The sequence below is a fragment of the Hypanus sabinus genome, chromosome 4 (assembly GCF_030144855.1).
Source record: "Hypanus sabinus isolate sHypSab1 chromosome 4, sHypSab1.hap1, whole genome shotgun sequence".
Classification (NCBI taxonomy): Eukaryota; Metazoa; Chordata; class Chondrichthyes; order Myliobatiformes; family Dasyatidae; genus Hypanus; species Hypanus sabinus.
Window position 1 is genome coordinate 108,030,412 of NC_082709.1, and position 15,359 is coordinate 108,045,770.

Genomic DNA, 15,359 nt, shown 5'->3' on the forward strand with positions numbered 1-15,359 from the left:
GGAGTGGAAATTACAGTCCTATACCTTGAACAGCTCATTGAGTGACTGTGGAGTGGAAATTACTGTCCTTCACCTTGAACAGCTCATTGAGTGACTGTGGAGAGGATATTACTATCCTTCACCCTGAAAAGGTCAAGGAGTGACAGTGGAGTGGGTATTACTATCCTTCACCCTGAACAGGTCAGGGGGTAACAGTTGATAGCAAATTACAGTCCTTCACCTAAACAGGTCAGGGAGTGAGAATGTAGTGGAAATTACTGTCCTTCTACTTGTGCAGGTCAGGTTTTGACTGTAGAGAAGAAATTATTGTCCTTCATCCTGAATACGTCACGGATTGACTGGGGAGAAAAAATTACTCTCCTTCACCCTGACCAGGTCAAGCAGTGAATGTAGACTGGAAATTACTGTCCTTCACCCTTAACTGGTCAGGTAGAAACTGTGGAGAGGAAATTACTCTCCTTCACCCTGAACAGGTCAGGGAGTGACAGTGGAGAGGATATTACAGTTTTTCACCATTAACAGGACACGGTGTGACTGTGGAGAGGAAATTACTCTCCTTCACCCGGAACAGGTCAGGGAGTGACTGTGTACTATCCTTCACCCTGAACAGGTCAGGGTGTAACAATTCATAGCAAATTACAGTCTTTCACCTGAACAGGTCAGGGAATGAGAGTGGAGAAGAACTTGCTGTCCTTCACCCTGAACAGGTCAGGGTGTAACAGTTGAGAGGAAATTACGGTTCTGCACCCCGAATATGTCAGGCAGTGACTGTGGAGAGGAAACTACTGTCCTTCACATGAACAGGTCCGGGTGTGACTGCGGAGAGGAAATTACAGTACTTCACCTTCAACAGGTCATTGAGTGACCGTAGAGAAGAAATTACTGTCCTTGACCCTAAAAAGGTCAGAGATAGAACGGGGAGAGGAAATTTCTGTTCTTCTCCCCGTCCAGGTCATACAGTGACTGTGGAGATGAAATTACTGTCCTTCACCCTGACCAGGTCACTTTGTGACTGTGGAGAGGAAATTACAGTCCTTCACATTGAACAGGTCACGGATTGACTGTGGAGAAGAAATTACTGTCCTTCACCCTGACCAGGTCACGTTGCGACTGCAAAGAGGAAATGACTGTCTTTCACCTTGAACAGGTCAGGGATTGACTCTGCAGAGAAAATTACAGTCCTTCACCCAGAACAAGACACGGTGTGACTGCGGAGAGGAAATTTCTGTCCGTCTCCCTGAAAAGATCAGCGTGTAACAGTTGATAGGAAATTACAGTCATTCACCCGAACAGGTCAGGGAGTGACTGTGGAAAGCATATTACTGTTCTTCACACTGAACAGGTCATAGAGTAACTGTGGAGAAGAACTTACTGTCCTTCACCTGGAACTGATCAGCGAATGACTGTGGAGATGAAGTTATTTTCCTTCACATGAACAGGTTAGTGTGTGACTGTGGAGAAGAAATTTCTGTCCTTCATCCTCAATAGCTCATTGATTGAGTGGGGAGAAAAAATTACTGTTCTTCTTTCTGACCAGGTCATGTAGTGAATGTGGAGAGGGAATTACTGACCTTCACCCTGAACAGGTCAGGGAGTGACCGTGGAGAGGGAATTACTGTCCTTCACCCTGAACAGATCAGGTAGTGACTGTGGAGAGGAAACTACTGTCCTTCACCCTGACCAGGTCATGTTGTGACTGTGGAGAGGAAATTACAGTCCTTCACCTTTACCAGGACACGGTGTGACTGTGGAGAGGAAATTACTCTCCTTCACCCGGAACAGGTCAGGGAGTGACAGTGGAGAGGATATTACTACCCTTAACCCTGAACAGGTCAGGGTGTAACAGTTGAGAGGAAATTACTGTTCTGCACCCCGAATATGTCAGGCAGTGACTGTGGAGAGGAAACTACTGTCCTACACATGAACAGGTCCGGGTGTGACTGCGGAGAGGAAATTACAGTCCTTCACCTTGAACAGGTCAGGGAGTGAATGTGGAGTGGAAATTACAGTCCTTCACCTTGAACAACTCATTGAGTGACTGTGGAGAGGATATTACTCTCCTTCACCCAGAACAGGTCAGGGTGTGACAGTGGAGTGGGTATTACTATCCTTCACCCTGAACAGGTCAGGGGGTAACAGTTGATAGCAAATTACAGTCCTTCACCTGAACAGGTCAGAGAGTGAGAGTGTAGTTGAAATTACTGTCCTTCTCCTTGTGCAGATCAGGTTTTGACTGTAGAGAAGAAATTATTGTCCTTCATCCTGAATAGGTCATAGATTGACTGGGGAGAAAAAATTACTCTCCTTCACCCTGACCAGGACAAGCTGTGAATGTGGAGAGGAAATTACTGTCCTTCACCCTTAACAGGTCAGGTAGTAACTGTGGAGAGGAAATTACTGTCCTTCACCCTGAACAGGTCATAGATTGACTGTGCAGAGGAAATTACAGTCCTTAACCCTGAACAGGTCACGGAGTGACTGTGGAGAAGAAATTACTGTCCTTCACCCTGACCAGGTCCTGTTGTGACTGTGGAGCGGAAATTACTGTCCTTCACCCTGAACAGGTCAGGGAGTGACAGTGGAGAGGATATTGCTATCCTTCACCCTGAACAGGTCAGGGTGTAACAGTTGATAGCAAATTACAGTCCTTCACCTGAACAGGTCAGGGAGTGACAGTGGAGAAGAACTTACGGTCCTTCACCCAGAACAGGTCAGGGTGTGACAGTGGAGTGGGTATTACTATCCTTCACCCTGTACAGGTCAGGGGGTAACAGTTGATAGCAAATTACAGTCCTTCACCTGAACAGGTCAGGGAGTGAGAGTGTAGTGGAAATTACTGTCCTTCTCCTTGTGCAGATCAGGTTTTGACTGTAGAGAAGAAATTATTGTCCTTCATCCTGAATAGGTCATAGATTGACTGGGGAGAAAAAATTACTGTCCTTCACCCTGACCAGGTCAAGCTGTGAATGTGGACTGGAAATTACTGTCCTTCACCCTTAACAGGTCAGGTAGTAACTGTGGAGAGGAAATTACTGTCCTTCACTCTTAAGATCTCAGGTAGTGACTGTGCAGAGGAAATTACTGTCCTTCACCCTGACCAGGTCATGTTGTGACTCTGGAGAGGAAATTATTATCCCTCACCCTGAACAGGTCAAGTAGTGAATGTGGAGAGGAAGTTGCTGTCCTTCACACTCAACAGGTCACGTAGCGACTGTGGAGAGGAAATTACGGTCCTTCACCCTTAACAGGTAAGGTTGTGACTGTGCAGAGTAAATTACTGTCCTTCAACTTGAACAGCTTAGGGAGTGACTGTGGAGAGGAAATTTCAGTCCTTCACCTTTAACAGGACACGGTGTGACTGTGGAGAGGAAATTACTCTCCTTCACCCTGAACAGTTCACGGAGTGACTGTGGAAAAGAAATTACTGTCCTTCACCCTGACCATTTCACGTTGCGACTGCAAAGGGGAGATTGCTGTCTTTCACCTTGAACAGGTCAGGGTTTGACTCTGCAGAGATAATTACAGTCCTTCACCCAGAACAAAACATGGTGTGACTGCGGAGAGGAAATTACTGTCCGTCTCCCTGAACAGATCAGGGTGTAACAGTTGATAGGAAATTACAGTCCTTCACCTGAACAGGTCAGGGAGTGACTGTGGAAAGAATATTACTGTTCTTCACACTGAACAGGTCATAGAGTGACTGTGGAGAAGAACTTACTGTCCTTCACCTGGAACACATCAGCGAATGACTGTGGAGATGAAGTTATTTTCCTTCACATGAACAGGTTAGTGTGTGACTGTGGGGAAGAAATTACTGTCCTTCATCCTCAATAGATCATTGATTGAGAGGGAAGAAAAAATTACTGTTCTTCAGGTCATGTAGTGAATATGGAGAGGGAATTACTGTCCTTCACCCTGAACAGGTCAGGTTGTGACTGTGGAGAGGAAACTACTGTCCTTCACCCTGACCAGGTCATGTTGTGACTGTGGAGAGGAAATTACAGTTCTTCACCTTTAACAGGACACGGTGTGACTGTGGAGAGGAAATTACTCTCCTTCACCCGGAACAGGTCAGGGATTGACTGTGTACTATCCTTCACCCTGAACAGGTCAGGGTGTAACAGTTGATAGCAAATTACAGTCTTTCACCTGAACAGGTCAGGGAATGACAGTGGAGAAGAACTTGCTGTCCTTCACCCTGAACAGGTCAGGGTGTAACAGTTGAGAGGAAATTACGGTTCTGCACCCCGAATATGTCAGGCAGTGACTGTGGAGAGGAAACTACTGTCCTTCACATGAACAGGTCCGGGTGTGACTGCGGAGAGGAAATTACAGTCCTTCACCTTCAACAGGTCATTGAGTGACCGTAGAGAAGAAATTACTGTCCTTGACCCTAAAAAGGTCAGAGATAGAACGGGGAGAGGAAATTTCTGTTCTTCTCCCCGTCCAGGTCATACAGTGACTGTGGAGATGAAATTAGTGTCCTTCACCCTGACCAGGTCACTTTGTGACTGTGGAGAGGAAATTACAGTCCTTCACATTGAACAGGTCACGGATTGACTGTGGAGAAGAAATTACTGTCCTTCACCCTGACCAGGTCACGTTGCGACTGCAAAGAGGAGATGACTGTCTTTCACCTTGAACAGGTCAGGGATTGACTCTGCAGAGAAAATTACAGTCCTTCACCCAGAACAAGACACGGTGTGACTGCGGAGAGGAAATTTCTGTCCGCCTCCCTGAAAAGATCAGCGTGTAACAGTTGATAGGAAATTACAGTCATTCACCCGAACAGGTCAGGGAGTGACTGTGGAAAGCATATTACTGTTCTTCACACTAAACAGGTCATAGAGTGACTGTGGAGAAGAACTTACTGTCCTTCACCTGGAACACATCAGGGAATGACTGTGGAGATGAAGTTATTTTCCTTCACATGAACAGGTTAGTGTGTGACTGTTGAGAAGAAATTACTGTCCTTCATCCTCAATAGCTCATTGATTGAGTGGGGAGAAAAAATTACTGTTCTTCTTTCTGACCAGGTCATGTAGTGAATGTGGAGAGGGGATTACTGACCTTCACCCTGAACAGGTCAGGGAGTGACCGTGGAGAGGGAATTACTGTCCTTCACCCTGAACAGATCAGGTAGTGACTGTGGAGAGGAAACTACTGTCCTTCACCCTGACCAGGTCATGTTGTGACTGTGGAGAGGAAATTACAGTCCTTCACCTTTACCAGGACACGGTGTGACTGTGGAGAGGAAATTACTCTCCTTCACCCGGAACAGGTCAGGGAGTGACAGTGGAGAGGATATTACTACCCTTAACCCTGAACAGGTCAGGGTGTAACAGTTGAGAGGAAATTACTGTTCTGCACCCCGAATATGTCAGGCAGTGACTGTGGAGAGGAAACTACTGTCCTTCACATGAACAGGTCCGGGTGTGACTGCAGAGAGGAAATTACAGTCCTTCACCTTGAACAGGTCAGGGAGTGACCGTGGAGAAGAAATTACTTTCCTTGACCCTAAAAAGGTCATAGATTGAATGGGGAGAGGAAATTTCTGTTCTTCTCCCCGTCCAGGTCATACAGTGGCTGTGGAGATGAAATTACTGTCCTTCACATGAACAGGTCACGATGTGACTGTGGAGAGGAAATTACTCTCCTTCCCCCAGAACAGGTCAGGGAGTGACAGTGGAGTGGGTATTACTATCCTTCACCCTGAACAGGTCAGGGGGTAACAGTTGATAGCAAATTACAGTCCTTCACCTGAACTGGTCATGATGTGACTGTGGAGAGGAAATTACAGTCCTTCACATTGAACAGGCCAGGGTGTGACTGTGGAGAGGAAATTACTGTCATTCACCTTGGGCAGGGCACGTTGTGACTGTGGAGAGGAAATTACAGTCCTTCACCTGATAAGGTCATGATGTGACTGTGGAGACGAAATTACAGTCCTTCACCTTGAACAGCTCATTGAGTGAATGTGGAGTGGAAATTACAGTCCTATACCTTGAACAGCTCATTGAGTGACTGTGGAGTGGAAATTACTGTCCTTCACCTTGAACAGCTCATTGAGTGACTGTGGAGAGGATATTACTATCCTTCACCCTGAACAGGTCAAGGAGTGACAGTGGAGTGGGTATTACTATCCTTCACCCTGAACAGGTCAGGGGGTAACAGTTGATAGCAAATTACAGTCCTTCACCTAAACAGGTCAGGGAGTGAGAATGTAGTGGAAATTACTGTCCTTCTACTTCTGCAGGTCAGGTTTTGACTGTAGAGAAGAAATTATTGTCCTTCATCCTGAATGCGTCACGGATTGACTGGGGAGAAAAAATTACTCTCCTTCACCCTGACCAGGTCAAGCAGTGAATGTAGACTGGAAACTACTGTCCTTCACCCTTAACAGGTCAGGTAGAAACTGTGGAGAGGAAATTACTCTCCTTCACCCTGAACAGGTCAAGGAGTGACAGTGGAGAGGATATTACAGTTTTTCACCATTAACAGGACACGGTGTGACTGTGGAGAGGAAACTACTGTCCTTCACCCTGACCAGGTCATGTTGTGACTGTGGAGAGGAAATTACTCTCCTTCACCCGGAACAGGTCAGGGAGTGACTGTGTACTATCCTTCACCCTGAACAGGTCAGGGTGTAACAGTTGATAGCAAATTACAGTCTTTCACCTGAACAGGTCAGGGAATGACAGTGGAGAAGAACTTGCTGTCCTTCACCCTGAACAGGTCAGGGTGTAACAGTTGAGAGGAAATTACGGTTCTGCACCCCGAATATGTCAGGCAGTGACTGTGGAGAGGAAACTACTGTCCTTCACATGACCAGGTCCGGGTGTGACTGCGGAGAGGAAATTACAGTACTTCACCTACAACAGGTCATTGAGTGACCGTAGAGAAGAAATTACTGTCCTTGACCCTAAAAAGGTCAGAGATAGAACGGGGAGAGGAAATTTCTGTTCTTCTCCCCGTCCAGGTCATACAGTGACTGTGGAGATGAAATTACTGTCCTTCACCCTGACCAGGTCACTTTGTGACTGTGGAGAGGAAATTACAGTCCTCCACATTGAACAGGTCACGGATTGACTGTGGAGAAGAAATTACTGTCCTTCACCCTGACCAGGTCACGTTGCGACTGCAAAGAGGAGATGACTGTCTTTCACCTTGAACAGGTCAGGGATTGACTCTGCAGAGAAAATTACAGTCCTTCACCCAGAACAAGACACGGTGTGACTGCGGAGAGGAAATTTCTGTCCGTCTCCCTGAAAAGATCAGCGTGTAACAGTTGATAGGAAATTACAGTCATTCACCCGAACAGGTCAGGGAGTGACTGTGGAAAGCATATTACTGTTCTTCACACTGAACAGGTCATAGAGTGACTGTGGAGAAGAACTTACTGTCCTTCACCTGGAACACATCAGCGAATGACTGTGGAGATGAAGTTATTTTCCTTCACATGAACAGGTTAGTGTGTGACTGTGGAGAAGAAATTTCTGTCCTTCATCCTCAATAGCTCATTGATTGAGTGGGGAGAAAAAATTACTGTTCTTCTTTCTGACCAGGTCATGTAGTGAATGTGGAGAGGGAATTACTGACCTTCACCCTGAACAGGTCAGGGAGTGACCGTGGAGAGGGAATTACTGTCCTTCACCCTGAACAGATCAGGTAGTGACTGTGGAGAGGAAACTACTGTCCTTCACCCTGACCAGGTCATGTTGTGACTGTGGAGAGGAAATTACAGTCCTTCACCTTTAACAGGACACGGTGTGACTGTGGAGAGGAAATTACTCTCCTTCACCCGGAACAGGTCAGGGAGTGTCAGTGGAGAGGATATTACTACCCTTAACCCTGAACAGGTCAGGGTGTAACAGTTGAGAGGAAATTACTGTTCTGCACCCCGAATATGTCAGGCAGTGACTGTGGAGAGGAAACTACTGTCCTTCACATGAACAGGTCCGGGTGTGTCTGCGGAGAGGAAATTACAGTCCTTCACCTTGAACAGGTCAGGGAGTGACCGTGGAGAAGAAATTACTGTCCTTGACCCTAAAAAGGTCATAGATTGAATGGTGAGAGGAAATTTCTGTTCTTCTCCCCGTCCAGGTCATACAGTGGCTGTGGAGATGAAATTACTGTCCTTCACCTGAACAGGTCACGATGTGACTGTGGAGAGGAAATTACAGTCCTTCACATTGAACAGGCCAGGCTGTGACTGTGGAGAGGAAATTACAGTCCTTCACCTTGAACAGGTCATGATGTGATTGTGGAGAGGAAATTACAGTCCTTCACATTGAAAAGGCCAGGGTGTGACTGTGGAGAGGAAATTACTGTCATTCACCTTGGGCAGGGCACGTTGTGACTGTGGAGAGGAAATTACAGTCCTTCACCTGAAAAGGTCACGATGTGACTGTGGAGACGAAATTACAGTCCTTCACCTTGAACAGCTCATTGAGTGAATGTGGAGTGGAAATTACAGTCCTATACCTTGAACAGCTCATTGAGTGACTGTGGAGTGGAAATTACTGTCCTTCACCTTGAACAGCTCATTGAGTGACTGTGGAGTGGAAATTACTGTCCTTCACCTTGAACAGCTCATTGAGTGAATGTGGAGTGGAAATTACTGTCCTTCACCTTGAACAGCTCATTGAGTGACTGTGGAGAGGATATTACTAACCTTCACCCTGAACAGGTCAAGGAGTGACAGTGGAGTGGGTATTACTATCCTTCACCCTGAACAGGTCAGGGGGTAACAGTTGATAGCAAATTACAGTCCTTCACCTAAACAGGTCAGGGAGTGAGAATGTAGTGGAAATTACTGTCCTTCTACTTGTGCAGGTCAGGTTTTGACTGTAGAGAAGAAATTATTGTCCTTCATCCTGAATACGTCACGGATTGACTGGGGAGAAAAAATTACTCTCCTTCACCCTGACCAGGTTAAGCAGTGAATGTAGACTGGAAATTACTGTCCTTCACCCTTAACAGGTCAGGTAGAAACTGTGGAGAGGAAATTACTCTCCTTCACCCTGAACAGGTCAGGGAGTGACAGTGGAGTGGGCATTACTATCCCTCACCCTGAACAGGTCAAGTAGTGAATGTGGAGAGGAACTTACTCTCCTTCACCTGGAACAGATCAGCGAATGACTGTGGAGATGAAGTTATTTTCCTTCACATGAACAGGTTAGTGTGTGACTGTGGAGAAGAAATTACTGTCCTTCATCCTCAATAGCTCATAGATTGAGTGGGGAGTAAAAATTACTGTTCTTCATTCTGACCAGGTCATGTAGTGAATGTGGAGAGGGAATTACTGTCCTTCACCCTGAACAGGTCACGGAGTGACTGTGGAGAGGAAACTACTGTCCTTCACCCTGACCAGGTCATGTTGTGACTGTGGAGAGGAAATTACTCTCCTTCACCCGGAAAAGGTCAGGGAGTGACTGTGTACTATCCTTCCCCCTGAACAGGTCAGGGTGTAACAGTTGATAGCAAATTACAGTCTTTCACCTGAACAGGTCAGGGAATGACAGTGGAGAAGAACTTGCTGTCCTTCACCCTGAACAGGTCAGGGTGTAACAGTTGAGAGGAAATTACGGTTCTGCACCCCGAATATGTCAGGCAGTGATTGTGGAGAGGAAACTACTGTCCTTCACATGAACAGGTCCGGGTGTGACTGCGGAGAGGAAATTACAGTCCTTCACCTTCAACAGGTCATTGAGTGACCGTGGAGAAGAAATTACTGTCCTTGACCCTAAAAAGGTCAGAGATAGAACGGGGAGAGGAAATTTCTGTTCTTCTCCACGTCCAGGTCATACAGTGACTGTGGAGATGAAATTACTGTCCATCCTGACCAGGTCACTTTGTGACTGTGGAGAGGAAATTACAGTCCTTCACCTGAACAGGTCCTGTTGTGACTGTGGAGAAGAAATTACTGTCCTTCACCCTGACCAGGTCATGTTGCGACTGCAAAGAGGAGATGACTGTCTTTCACCTTGAACAGGTCAGGGATTGACTCTGCAGAGAAAATTACAGTCCTTCACCCAGAACAAGACACGGTGTGACTGCGGAGAGGAAATTTCTGTCCGTCTCCCTGAAAAGATCAGCGTGTAACAGTTGATAGGAAATTACAGTCATTCACCCGAACAGGTCAGGGAGTGACTGTGGAAAGCATATTACTGTTCTTCACACTGAACAGGTCATAGAGTGACTGTGGAGAAGAACTTACTGTCCTTCACCTGGAACACATCAGCGAATGACTGTGGAGATGAAGTTATTTTCCTTCACATGAACAGGTTAGTGTGTGACTGTGGAGAAGAAATTACTGTCCTTCATCCTCAATAGCTCATTGATTGAGTGGGGAGAAAAAATTACTGTTCTTCTTTCTGACCAGGTCATGTAGTGAATGTGGAGAGGGAATTACTGACCTTCACCCTGAACAGGTCAGGGAGTGACCGTGGAGAGGGAATTACTGACCTTCACCCTGAACATCTCAGGGAGTGACCGTGGAGAGGAAACTACTGTCCTTCACCCTGACCAGGTCATGTTGTGACTGTGGAGAGGAAATTACAGTCCTTCACCTTTAACAGGACATGGTGTGACTGTGGAGAGGAAATTACTCTCCTTCACCCGGAACAGGTCAGGGAGTGACAGTGGAGAGGATATTACTACCCTTAACCCTGAACAGGTCAGGGTGTAACAGTTGAGAGGAAATTACTGTTCTGCACCCCGAATATGTCAGGCAGTGACTGTGGAGAGGAAACTACTGTCCTTCACATGAACATGTCCGGGTGTGTCTGCGGAGAGGAAATTACAGTCCTTCACCTTGAACATGTCAGGGAGTGACCGTGGAGAAGAAATTACTGTCCTTGACCCTAAAAAGGTCATAGATTGAATGGTGAGAGGAAATTTCTGTTCTTCTCCCCGTCCAGGTCATACAGTGGTTGTGGAGATGAAATTACTGTCCTTCACCTGAACAGGTCACGATGTGACTGTGGAGAGGAAATTACTCTCCTTCCCCCAGAACAGGTCAGGGAGTGACAGTGGAGTGGGTATTACTATCCTTCACCCTGAACAGGTCAGGGGGTAACAGTTGATAGCAAATTACAGTCCTTCACCTGAACTGGTCATGATGTGACTGTGGAGAGGAAATTACAATCCTTCACATTGAACAGGCCAGGGTGTGACTGTGGAGAGGAAATTACAGTCCTTCACCTTGAACAGGTCATGATGTAACTGTGGAGAGGAAATTACAGTCCTTCACATTGAACAGGCCAGGGTGTGACTGTGGAGAGGAAATTACTGTCATTCACCTTGGGCAGGGCACGTTGTGATTGTGGAGAGGAAATTACAGTCCTTCACCTGAAAAGGTCACGATGTGACTGTGGAGACAAAATTACAGTCCTTCACCTTGAACAGCTCATTGAGTGAATGTGGAGTGGAAATTACAGTCCTACACCTTGAACAGCTCATTGAGTGACTGTGGAGTGGAAATTACTGTCCTTCACCTTGAACAGCTCATTGAGTGACTGTGGAGAGGATATTACTAACCTTCACCCTGAACAGGTCAAGGAGTGACAGTGGAGTGGGTATTACTATCCTTCACCCTGAACAGGTCAGGAGGTAACAGTTGATAGCAAATTACAGTCCTTCACCTAAACAGGTCAGGGAGTGAGAATGTAGTGGAAATTACTGTCCTTCTACTTGTGCAGGTCAGGTTTTGACTGTAGAGAAGAAATTATTGTCCTTCATCCTGAATACGTCACGGATTGACTGGGGAGAAAAAATTACTCTCCTTCACCCTGACCAGGTTAAGCAGTGAATGTAGACTGGAAATTACTGTCCTTCACCCTTAACAGGTCAGGTAGAAACTGTGGAGAGGAAATTACTCTCCTTCACCCTGAACAGGTCAAGTAGTGAATGTGGAGAGGAACTTACTGTCCTTCACCTGGAACAGATCAGCGAATGACTGTGGAGATGAAGTTATTTTCCTTCACATGAACAGGTTAGTGTGTGACTGTGGAGAAGAAATTACTGTCCTTCATCCTCAATAGCTCATAGATTGAGTGGGGAGTAAAAATTACTGTTCTTAATTCTGACCAGGTCATGTAGTGAATGTGGAGAGGGAATTACTGTCCTTCACCCTGACCAGGTCATGTTGTGACTGTGGAGAGGAAATTACTCTCCTTCACCCGGAACAGGTCAGGGAGTGACTGTGTACTATCCTTCACCCTGAACAGGTCAGGGTGTAACAGTTGATAACAAATTACAGTCTTTCACCTGAACAGGTCAGGGAATGACAGTGGAGAAGAACTTGCTGTCCTTCACCCTGAACAGGTCAGGGTGTAACAGTTGAGAGGAAATTACGGTTCTGCACCCCGAATATGTCAGGCAGTGATTGTGGAGAGGAAACTACTGTCCTTCACATGAACAGTTCCGGGTGTGACTGCGGAGAGGAAATTACAGTCCTTCACCTTCAACAGGTCATTGAGTGACCGTGGAGTGGGTATTACTATCCTTCACCCTGAACAGGTCAGGGGGTAACAGTTGATAGCAAATTACAGTCCTTCACCTAAACAGGTCAGGGAGTGAAAATGTAGTGGAAATTACTGTCCTTCTACTTGTGCAGGTCAAGTTTTGACTGTAGAGAAGAAATTATTGTCCTTCATCCTGAATACGTCACGGATTGACTGGGGAGAAAAAATTACTCTCCTTCACCCTGACCAGGTCAAGCAGTGAATGTAGACTGGAAATTACTGTCCTTCACCCTTAACAGGTCAGGTAGAAACTGTGGAGAGGAAATTACTCTCCTTCACCCTGAACAGGTCAGGGAGTGACAGTGGAGTGGGCATTACTATCCCTCACCCTGAACAGGTCAAGTAGTGAATGTGGAGAGGAACTTACTCTCCTTCACCTGGAACACATCAGGGAATGACTGTGGAGATGAAGTTATTTTCCTTCACATGAACAGGTTAGTGTGTGACTGTGGAGAAGAAATTACTGTCCTTCATCCTCAATAGCTCATAGATTGAGTGGGGAGAAAAAAATTACTGTTCTTCTTTCTGACCAGGTCATGTAGTGAATGTGGAGAGGGAATTCCTGTCCTTCACCCTGAACAGGTGAGGGAGTGTCTGTGGAGAGGAAACTACTGTCCTTCACCCTGACCAGGTCATGTTGTGACTGTGGAGAGGAAATTACTCTCCTTCACCCGGAACAGGTCAGGGAGTGACTGTGTACTATCCTTCACCCTGAACAGGTCAGGGTTTAACAGTTGATAACAAATTACAGTCTTTCACCTGAACAGGTCAGGGAATGACAGTGGAGAAGAACTTGCTGTCCTTCACCCTGAACAGGTCAGGGTGTAACAGTTGAGAGGAAATTACGGTTCTGCACCCCGAATATGTCAGGCAGTGATTGTGGAGAGGAAACTACTGTCCTTCACATGAACAGTTCCGGGTGTGACTGCGGAGAGGAAATTACAGTCCTTCACCTTCAACAGGTCATTGAGTGACCGTGGAGAAGAAATTACTGTCCTTGACCCTAAAAAGGTCAGAGATAGAACGGGGAGAGGAAATTTCTGTTCTTCTCCACGTCCAGGTCATACAGTGACTGTGGAGAGGAAATTACAGTCCTTCACATTGAACAGGCCAGGATGTGACTCTGGAGAGGTAATTACAATCCTTCACCTTGAGCAGCTCATTGAGTGACTGTGGTGAGGATATTACTCTCCTTCACCCAGAACTGGTCAGGGAGTGACAGTGGAGTGGGTATTACTATCCTTCACCCTGAACAGGTCAGGGGGTAACAGTTGATAGCAAATTACAGTCCTTCACCTGAACTGGTCATGATGTGACTGTGGAGAGGAAATTACAGTCCTTCACATTGAACAGGCCAGGGTGTGACTGTGGAGAGGAAATTACAGTCCTTCACCTTGAACAGGTCATGATGTGACTGTGGAGAGGAAATTACAGTCCTTCACATTGAACAGGCCAGGGTGTGACTGTGGAGAGGAAATTACTGTCATTCACCTTGGGCAGGGCACGTTGTGACTGTGGAGAGGAAATTACAGTCCTTCACCTGAAAAGGTCACGATGTGACTGTGGAGACAAAATTACAGTCCTTCACCTTGAACAGCTCATTGAGTGAATGTGGAGTGGAAATTACAGTCCTATACCTTGAACAGCTCATTGAGTGACTGTGGAGTGGAAATTACTGTCCTTCACCTTGAACAGCTCATTGAGTGACTGTGGAGAGGATATTACTATCCTTCACCCTGAACAGATCAAGGAGTGACAGTGGAGTGGGTATTACTATCCTTCACCCTGAACAGGTCAGGGGGTAACAGTTGATAGCAAATTACAGTCCTTCACCTAAACAGGTCAGGGAGTGAAAATGTAGTGGAAATTACTGTCCTTCTACTTGTGCAGGTCAAGTTTTGACTGTAGAGAAGAAATTATTGTCCTTCATCCTGAATACGTCACGGATTGACTGGGGAGAAAAAATTACTCTCCTTCACCCTGACCAGGTCAAGCAGTGAATGTAGACTGGAAATTACTGTCCTTCACCCTTAACAGGTCAGGTAGAAACTGTGGAGAGGAAATTACTCTCCTTCACCCTGAACAGGTCAGGGAGTGACAGTGGAGTGGGCATTACTATCCCTCACCCTGAACAGGTCAAGTAGTGAATGTGGAGAGGAACTTACTCTCCTTCACCTGGAACACATCAGGGAATGACTGTGGAGATGAAGTTATTTTCCTTCACATGAACAGGTTAGTGTGTGACTGTGGAGAAGAAATTACTGTCCTTCATCCTCAATAGCTCATAGATTGAGTGGGGAGAAAAAAATTACTGTTCTTCTTTCTGACCAGGTCATGTAGTGAATGTGGAGAGGGAATTCCTGTCCTTCACCCTGAACAGGTGAGGGAGTGTCTGTGGAGAGGAAACTACTGTCCTTCACCCTGACCAGGTCATGTTGTGACTGTGGAGAGGAAATTACTCTCCTTCACCCGGAACAGGTCAGGGAGTGACTGTGTACTATCCTTCACCCTGAACAGGTCAGGGTGTAACAGTTGATAACAAATTACAGTCTTTCACCTGAACAGGTCAGGGAATGACAGTGGAGAAGAACTTGCTGTCCTTCACCCTGAACAGGTCAGGGTGTAACAGTTGAGAGGAAATTACGGTTCTGCACCCCGAATATGTCAGGCAGTGATTGTGGAGAGGAAACTACTGTCCTTCACATGAACAGTTCCGGGTGTGACTGCGGAGAGGAAATTACAGTCCTTCACCTTCAACAGGTCATTGAGTGACCGTGGAGAAGAAATTACTGTCCTTGACCCTAAAAAGGTCAGAGATAGAACGGGGAGAGG